General features: G+C 42.8%; 1 long non-coding RNA gene across 1 annotated transcript; it reads left to right on the top strand.

Moving 5' to 3' along the window:
- The first annotated feature begins 140 nt into the window (after positions 1 to 140).
- Positions 141 to 8,572, top strand: LOC107076620 (uncharacterized). The gene is made up of 2 exons (XR_001477806.2): positions 141 to 607; positions 6,590 to 8,572. It is a non-coding gene; the product is annotated as an uncharacterized lncRNA (long non-coding RNA).
- Positions 8,573 to 9,865: the final 1,293 nt, after the last annotated feature.

Here is a 9,865-nt window from a genome sequence, read left to right as displayed (position 1 = left end):
TTATTGGTCATAGAGACCAAGGGGCAGGATTATAATTGTAAGTATATTACAACTTTATTAATATTCTATAAAGCCTGCTGTAAATGGTCCGATTGCTTATCAATATTAATCAGACCAATACGCTAGCCCAATCTCTAGACACAGCTTGTGAATAATTACTTTTATAGGCGGGGAGTTTGAATATTTTTTATGTCGTCCAGCCTCATTTCCGAGTATCTCCGAATTTTGCCGATTCTCGACTTTTTTTGTTCCTTTAAGCGAAAATAAAAAAAATCTCTGCTGTCTCGCCCGTCTCGCCTTGGATCAGCTACGGCTCTTGGAAAAGAAGAAGCTCGCTGTCATGGCCTAACAAGACCCAGACAGAAACAAACTTGAAACAGTACGACTAAAAATGTCAGATATTTGCTTTAAAAGGCACAACCGATGTTATTTTTGTTGTCATTTTTGATATACGTCAAATTTTTATCTCATTTTCGCCATTTTTGTGCAGTTCGCGAGACTATGCAGGAAGCCTCGGACTCGAGTAGATGTGGAGGCTGTGACAGGACGCACGGTCTCGGGTTAGGTACTATAGGAAAGACCGGAAGAAGCCCGATGATGTAAAATGGTAATTTTTTTAAGTGGCTTGATAAATCGAGAAGTGTGGTCACAGAAGGGAACGTTTGTATGAGGGATATATGGTTTTAAATGTGGGGGGAATGTTGTCTTTTTTTATTTAAATGCGCGATTCTTTGTCAGAGGCCAATGAACCAAGGAAAAGAGTCGAAACTCTGATAGGCGGTTATTTAGTTGGGGGGGGAATATTACATCTACCTTTATTTCAAACAGCTGGAACTTGTAGTCTCCGGCAGTTTGGTTTATCGAGAATAAATTGATAAATTGTCGATAGATTGATGGTTTATTTCGCTTGTCTTCAAGGTAACTATAGGAGTTGTTTGTTGGCGCTTGGCTGAGAGCGGCGAAACAAGAATGGCTGTGGTGTGGCTTTTCACATAAAAAAAAACAACGCGAACATTTGGATACAAAATATAGCGAGAAATTAATTCGTTTAGAGGTCTGGAAAATGGGGTTAGTTACAAAGGTCAACGCTTACGAGCTGAAAATGGTGGAATGATTTCTATACTATTTTTTTTCACGTTGTGTGTTTTAACGTATCCAGCTGGGGGATTCCGTCGAAAAACAGCGAGTCTTTGTTTCCTGCTGTTTGTGTCGAAAATGTCTCCCCCAAATGTAGTTACATCTAGCGAATAAGCAGTATTTTAGACAGAATTATAAGTGACGGTAGGTTTCTTATGCTTCAAATTATATTAAGTTTCTAAAATATATATATATATTATTGTCAATAACCAATTTATGTCTTTAGTGTCGGGGTCCATTGGCTGTCCGTGACTGAACGCTGTGAAGAAGAAGAGGTTCAGAAATAATGTTACCTCCGTGTACGAATTAGTTTTACGCTTTTTACACAATATAACCGGTCCATGGCTTTTCACAGCCGACTTTGAGAGGGAAACATTTATCTTCATCTTCAGTTATTTCATGTACTTTCGTGTACTTTTTTTTTCTCCATTGTACTTGGAATAGTTTCGAAGGTTGTCGTCTGAAACTGAGTTTTTAAAGACCGGTGTACGTTCTTTGTGTAACAGTGAAACGAAGCGAGCGTCTGTTTAGTCGATTAGGTTGGTGTTTGGCGCTGTAACTTTTTAAATGACCGTTTGGAGTGGAGGAAAGGTACGTGTTTTAAAGCAGGAAAAAATGGAGTCCTGTTCGGTATGTGTTAGCCAGCGGGGTACCCTGGGCGGGCTTTAAAGAACCGAGAAGAAACAACTGCTTCAGTCTTACGTAACCAAGAATAGTGCTAATACAAAACGCAGCTTTTTTTTGGGGGGGTGCGTGTGTCTTAATCGGGGTATAATTCGTTGTGATCAAGCGAGAAATCGGCATATACTGAGATCGTTAAAAAAATGAAACATGTTGCACAACTACGCAAGCTGTAAGCCATAGCTACCCAGTCCAGCCGAACTGCACCAATATGGACGACGCACTGCTCGGAGTTCACAGACTCCTGTCTCTGTTCCTGCTTGTGCCATAGTTGCACAATAATCTCCTCAGTGAGTTCCAGCAAGTAGTGTGTGCCCTATGTGTGTGTGTTTGTGTCTTACCGTTCTGAGAGAGAGAGGGGAAAAAAAACACAGCTGCTAAAAATTAAGCAATTTTTCGCTGTTCGGCTGCCTCGGAGAAAAGTAACTCGGGTGGAAATGTGCTAGAATTTCGTTTGCTTCTTTTTCTGAATAGTCGGGCGCAGAGTTGGAATCGCGTTGGCGGTGTTGCTGCTCTGAAGCCGCTCTCTTTTAGTAACTATTAACAAGTAACGTTAGGCATGCAGTGTCGTGTTGTATTTTGTGGCAGGGAAAATTCAAGTATTGGCGAGCTCTTTTGGTATGTACGAATAGTTTGTACACGACCCCATATTGTCTTTAGTGTTTCACATAGAGCGGACCAGCTCATTATTGCAGTTATGTGTAGTAGTTAGAGCTCTGCGGCCACTGCTGTTTGTGCAGTTGAGTAATCTGTTTTACCCACTGCTATTTCAGGCTCCAGTACACTTACCTGTAGTTTGGGGGTGATCCTACAATGGGCTAGTGTCCCCATCTAATTTACATGACAAACTGGAGCAAGTCTTTGAGGCTTTAGGTTTGGGTGTGGACCTTTTTATATTCGTTAAATCAGTCCATTAAAGCATGAAGTCGGTAGCTACGTCTGCATATGTGGGCTGCAAAGGATCAAGCAAAGGTTTATTCCATGCTGAAAAGCTGGAGGGGGTGCAATGTTTCGACTGTGGAGCCTTCTTCAGGTACGAAGAAGGCTCCACAGCTGCAACGTTGTTTCATTTCTTCTCTTTTCAGCAGGGAATAATCCTTAACTTGTTCCATTGTGGCCATGTCTAGATCAGTCACGTTCTTTAAAAACAAAAAGCACTTCCTGTACTTGCTAATTGTGCAGGGGGGTCAAGGGTGAAATAAGGTAAGCAGCCTGAGGCTTGCAAAAGTAGATGACAGGACAGGAAGGTTTTTTAATCATAAAGTGTTTCTAATACCGAGAGTTCCAAATCTCTGAAGTATTTTCAGATTCGATACAAAAAATCAAATTAAGCATATCTTAGTTCACAGCGTGAGATATTAGTCTTTCCCTCCCAGTTTTATTTTGACCCTCTTAGGTATGCAGTTCTGTGTCCTATGGATGTATTTTCTATATCAATGCTGTGATATTTCATTCAGTTCTTAGGTTTATTCTGTTTAAGGGATTTGGAATCTTAACAATTGGAGGGAAAATCGGATCAAACTATGAGCCATCCTGTCAGCATGCGCTTTTTATTTCTTTTTAATTGCTGCTTTGTCCCCGAGCAGCTCGGGTCTGCTCGCTGTTGTGTGTTTCGGAAAAGGAGATTGAAAGAAAACCACAGAGAGTCATTTCGTTTTTGAGTTTTTGACTGTTGTAGATATTGTAGCAGTTAAAGGTACATGTTGAGCCCTGGTGTAAATATTACAGGCCTGAATGGTTGTTAACGAGTTCAGAAGCCTGGCTGTACTGTGCTGCTCCTATCCGAGGACAAGTTGCTTCCACACTGCTTTACGAGAGGCAAAGTTTAGTCAAGGCAGGAGTAGTGGTAGCTTGGACTGAGGATAACTGGATTGAGTTCAATTAAGTATTTTCTTGAGGCTTGTAATAAGAGTCAGTAGCAATCTGTAACTTCTAGTTCAACATTTACATTTGATGTTTATCAAATTTGTTATTGTTTTGCAGTACAAAAGCAAAAACCCACAATCAAAAGAGCCATATTTACCTACCTGTACAGGTATCTGGCAGGCTCATAAAGAGTTGACTGTAGTGTAGTAGTGAGTGATATTCACTTTTAGCAGGATTGTTTTCCATTGTAGTTAACTCTGTTTTATGTAGAGTAGTATACGTACCACGTCGCCTGGCAGTGCTCCCCGCCGTATCATGGTGCGACAAGTGTCCGGAGGTGGACTAGATGGAGATGAGTCTGTACCCAGCTATGTTGCTTTTTCTATTGCTTTTAAACCAGTTAGTTGAAACCCTCCTCATAGGCAAGTTAAGGTCCAACTTGAAAGACAAGGCTTCCTTTTCTGTGATTTTTTTATTTGGACACTTTAAAAGGAGGAAGTGATCCAGCTTTGGTTAAGGCTAGGCCAAGCAAACAACATCTCAGTTCTGTAGCTAATGAAGGGAAATTTTAAGAAACGTGTCTTTTTTTGTTTATTAGAAAAGTTATTTAAAATGCATGTGCAAAGTAATTGTAGGGTATTTTATGTAAATTGATTGTTTTTGAGTAGTTGGTACAGCTTTGTCATACTACTGCATTTTGTTTGACACCGGAAGAGGGTGGTGGATTCAGACAAGATGGTTGATGAAGGCCACTATGCACTCAATTTCTATCATAAAGGAAGGAATGGGGAGTTTTGATGGGAAATGTGAAACTGCTCCTTAGTTTTAAGAAATGCCCTCTGCCAGAAAGGCTGAGGAAGAAGATGGGGAAAGTGAAGATATAATGAAGGTGATGATGGAGATGCATGAAGCCCTACAATTTCTTGAAGAAGGAAAGAAGAAAAAGACAGAACATACCAGAGTCTACTGAAAGAGAGAATTTGGCAAAGAGGAGGAAAAAATGTAATTTTCTCAGCGATGTGTGGAATGGGGACAAAAGCGAACATACCCAGTGCTACCGGAGTGGAGGGATTGATAGATGGGAATGAGCAGCTGTGTTCCGAACGAGGGTGAGGAGGTCCCCAGACCATTGATTGAGTATGTCACTAGATAGACTGAGCAAGGAAAATGCTTCAAACTGACCAAGGAGCTGAATGAGAAAAAGTGCCGCAAAGCCTGGCCTGCAACAGAAGAAGAGCCTGGAGATCAATTTGACTAACGATGAGAGACAGATGACCCAACTGCAATCCAGCCAGCTAGGCTGAGAAAGAACGCGCTTTGCAGAAGCGTCTGTATAAAGTGAATGAAGCACTGAGAAAGTCCCAGAGAAGCAATAGCAGCCTCGGGCAAAGCAGGAAGAAGATTACGCAAGAGAAAACTGCGCTCTCCAAGCTCCAATTCAGGGTGTGCGGTGCACAGGCAGAAGTAATGTGATCAGACTTAAGTCCCTGCTCAGCCAGGCCTTTTCTGAGCAGAGACAGATGAGGGAGAGGATTCGCTTTATATAGGCCCTAGGAGGGCCAGCCATAGGAAGAAAGGGGAACTCAAGTCTTAACATTTGAGAATGAGATTCTCCAACTGAACAAAAGAAGTTGAACAAAATCCCATACCAAAATCTTTGTGTGGACATCTGGGAAGTGATTGACAAGCCAGCATCCTGCTAAAAAAGTGTAAAGAGAAACTGGCTTCTGCTTAGTGTGGAAACAGTGTAGTAGAGCAGCACCTGATAGCGGCAGGCTGAGCTGAGGGAGGGTTTTCAGATGCTTTTCCTTCACATTGCTGTAGTCGCAGAGCAAAATAACTGGTAGCAGGAATTCAAGCAGAAAGCCAGGTGGTGAAGCTAACTGGCAGTGGGGTTTTGGAGAACACGATGGGTAGAGCAAGAGAGATTGGAAACATTCTGGCTGAAACTGAAGGGCTTTCAAAGCGGTGTGAAGCTGGTGTGGAGAGCAAAAATGAAGTGGTGGCACAGCTGAAGAGCTTATTGGAGTCTGTGAGCCAGCTGCGAATAGCCAAGGAAGACATGCAGAAGCAGAGTGAGGAGCTGGCAATAGTTGGAGAGTTCCTGATCAAGATGTCGGATGGAGGTGGCTGAAATTGGGAAGAGAAATGTGGACCAGTTAATTGCAGGCTCATTTGAATCAAGCCAGAGTGAATCGGAATGAGACCCAGAGTAAATGGTCCAGGAGGAAAAAAAAAAGGTGTCTGGGAGCATCTGTGGGGAATAGATGAAAATGAGAAAGACGGACCTCCTTGAACCAGCGTCTGTTCGGTGAAGAAAGTCCTGCTGTTTGTGTCGTGGGAGTCCCTAAAAGTGAGCACGAGAGTGAGAGACAAGCTGAGGTCCTGCAGGCAGGCGCTGCCACTATGGGCTGACCAGAACTTAAGTTTGAGGTGGAGTGGTCCAAGGTCTCTGGGTTAGGACTGCTGGAAGAGAAGCAACTTGAGGGAGAAGACCTTATGTCAAGAGTAGATTCTACAGTGGATGGTGAAAGAGGTCCACTGGAGAGCGTTGGGACATCCACTGGAGGAGAGTGCTCTGTTGTCTTTCTACCCAAGATGGAGAGAAAGGACATTGTGCCTGAGTAGGACCATAGTGAAGTGATGTGGCTGCTCTTATTTTGGCGAATTGGGCTGACGAGGCAAATGTGAAACTCCAAACTCAGAAAAATAAAAAAGTGAGGAAAGAGTGTTTGATTTTTTTTCCCCCTTAAAAGCCCAAGCAGAGGAGGAGGTCAATGAGGTGCTTTAGAAAAGGGGGGAGTTGCTGAAGCATTCCGAGTGCCCAGAAAGGGAATCGTTCCTCTTGCTGCTGCTAGTGTCCCCTAAGATACAGGAAACAGGATGTCTATTGTCTGTTTTCCAGTGCGGAAGAGACCATGAAGTACGATGGGTGCATGACCCAGGAGGGACAAGATCTACCAGTCTGTGACACCCACTCTGTCTCATTCCTTGCTTGCAGTAGCCTTCGAACAGTCAATCTTCAGTCGGCTAGTGGCTTCTTCTGTTTTGTGCTGCACCAGAGGGTATGTGGAAGCTACTGACCATCTACTGTAGAAATTTGGTGACTTGAGTTTTGATTTTGAGGGACAATTTTGGTTCCAGTATGCGGCTCAGCTGCCTTGTTGTTGATGAGACGCAAGATGTTTAGCTAGAGCTCAAGTGGAGCTTTATGTTTTGTTTACCCTCACTGTTTTGTTAGTTTAAACACTTTTTTTGTACCTTACAGCTGTGTACGCCTTTGATCTGTCTATTAGAAGAAACCTGCTGCTGTAAAGCATCACTTCTGGTGTCATTCACCATTTTTATATTTTTATCCAAGTGTTCATTAGTTGTCATCTACCCTTAACCTATAGGTAATTTAATTTCTTAGCGATGCCTGCCTATCGGCATCACTTCTGACTGTACATTATTTCATTTTCATATTATTTCTTGATGGCCAGCTTTTTGTGAGTTTTACTTGTTGAATCATACTCCAAAAGTGGCCAGCCGGAGTCCTGGAGAACCCTAGTTTAGCAGGCTTCATATTCATCTTTAGAAGGCCAGTTAATCACTCCACTTTGCAGTTAGTATCCTGGGTGCATTGCTACAGACTGAGCACTGGAACACAGTTGAGCAATATGAGAGTCAGTGTGTGGATTCACCTTCCTCACAGCACTGCCTTACCCTGGAGGGATGTCATGTCAACAGAGCAAGCGCAGAATACGAGTTCAAGTAGTAAATACAGTGAGTGGCATTTCATGTGATGTGGCAGATAGAGAATAGTTTTTGGCAGATGGTTACACTAAAGCTTCCAAGTATTTTTTTTTCCTTTCGTTTTCTCATAATGTCTGCCTAGCCTTTATTTCATTTTATCTTGTTCCTGAGAAAGTCACCCAGCCTTTTTTTAAACGGGGTACCAGAACAGAAGGTGGATTTTGAAAGTGGCTGGGTTTTCTAGGTACTTAACCGAGTCCGTTGAACTTCTGAGCTCTTGCTCCACCCAGCTTCTTAACCCTCTGAACAACAAAAGGTTCAGTTTGTGCCCGAATCCATGGAAGGCGGAAGGCTGTGAGGTTTTCGGAAACTCCCTGGGGCAGATGAGATCGAAACTTAATACGTGCCTGGCAGTAGAAAATCCTAAACCCAGTGAAAGTACGGAAGACTTCGGTGAGGGTAATGCTCAGGGAAAGCTGTCACTGAGTGATGAATGTGGGATGTAGGATTGCCAGGGAGTGGCTTGATTTTTAGTTTTGGCTCAATGCAAAGAGGTTGACTGCAGTCACTAGTCCGAATGGCAGTAAGCATTCTCCCTGGGCTGTCTACGGTCTCTTGTTTCTTTATACTCTGTAAGGTGAAGGGCTTTTTGTTTAGGTTGCAGTATGTTAGTAGTTATCTGCCAATAGTCTCTGGATCACTAAAGGGCCTCAAAGCTGCATGGACATCTTTTCTCCTTCCCATTTCAGTAGGACTGCAGCATAAATACTTCCTGTATCTGTCCCATTGAGACAAACGTGAAATCTGTGCACCTGCAGTCCTGCTCTGGGCGTTGGAAGGTGAGTGGTAACGTTTGTGGCTTGGAGTTCAGTGGGGGGGGGGGGTCCTTACTGAAGAGGAGAGCTTTGGATAAGGTTGTTCTGTTGATGCTGGGACTCTCAACCCGAAGACTTGTCCAGGGTTAGCACTACCCGCGGTTGCTGGGGGAAAGCATCATTCCTGAAATCACCTCGGGGCGGTGACGTTAGAGCTCGTGATTTCGGAGTCTTGAACCCTGTCTGAAGGAAGCGGTTGTCTTTTTCTTCTTCCTGAATGTTACAGAATGTGAAATGGCTACAAACTGTTTGGATCTAATAAACTCAGTTTAACGATGGTGGTGTCTCTTTCTTATTTATTGTGAATGTCCAGTAAGGTTGGGGGGTGCTGGGGTTCTGGGGGTTAATTAAAAGCGGCGGGATCCGGCTCATTCCTGGGCTGCCCATCCTGCTGGAGAGAAGAGACTGCGTCCGTACGTGTTTTGCGGGTGCAGGACATAAAAGGCCGACTTGGAAGTGGGCGCACTGCTGAGGACAGCTCTGGGTATGTCTTTAACTCAAGACGCCTTCATGCGTTTTCCTATCATCCGTTTTCATCTTTCATTACAGTACTTGAATTCATCCCCATGCTTTTTACTCGTGCTTACGTTCGTCTCTAAGACACAGACCTGGGACTGCGCATGCGTGTACTTTCGCTTCCCCGGAGGACTGGCTCGAACGGAAGTTAGAGAAGCTGTAGTGCGGAAGTCGGGGTCCTCCATCCAGGCAGTGTTGAAACTAGATTTAAAGGTGGCTGTCTAAACGACAAAACAAATGTCAGCCGTGTAAGCAGTCAACGCCCATGTCTTTTTTTTTTAACCGAAAATGTATATTTCATATTTGGTTTTATGTAACAGGTTCTGCTTGCGTTTATTTTTCTGGTGGTTTACCTCCCTCTAGCGGGAGGTTTGTGCAATAACGGTTATTTTCAGGGTACCAGCGCTTAGTGTTTCGATTACTATTTTAATTACGAAATTAAATTATAAAGTTCCAGCGCTGTATAAACAGTGGTTTGAATAGGTCTTCTTCAGCTGCTGGGACGTCTTGCGTGATAAGATAATTGGAATGATTTAAAAATCATTCAAAAACGGAAGAATTGTGAAGATTCGTGGTGGTTTAACTTTTGATTTCAACCAAGCAAACACTAGTGTAGTACACCCTCAGGTAAATAAAGTTAGTCGTACACGAGCAGCTTAGAATATGGTGCTCAGTTCTGGCTACAATTTAAGGAAAAAATAAGAAAAAGTAGAAAAGGATAAGATAAAGATAATTTATTCACTAGTAAATTCAAGCAGGCGAAAGATGCTGCCTCGCAGGAAATTCAGTGAGTACGGTCACGTTAGCAACTGAAACCTTTGGTAACGATTAATACTATTATTATTATTTTATTATTATATGAGACTACGTTAGGGTGACCATATTTTGGTTTTTGGAAAAAAAAGGAGGGGGTGGTGGGATAATCGTCACTCGACACATTCCTCCAAAGTAATTAATCTTTATGACTTTTTCTAATCAAAAATCTATTTAAACTCTCTAGTTTTTTATTAAACTTCTGAGTACGCTTTTAAACAGTGGGAGGGTTGCTATTTCTC

This window comes from Lepisosteus oculatus, chromosome 3, assembly GCF_040954835.1.
Source record: "Lepisosteus oculatus isolate fLepOcu1 chromosome 3, fLepOcu1.hap2, whole genome shotgun sequence".
Lineage (NCBI taxonomy): Eukaryota > Metazoa > Chordata > Actinopteri > Semionotiformes > Lepisosteidae > Lepisosteus > Lepisosteus oculatus.
This window is presented reverse-complemented; position numbering and strand designations above follow the sequence as displayed.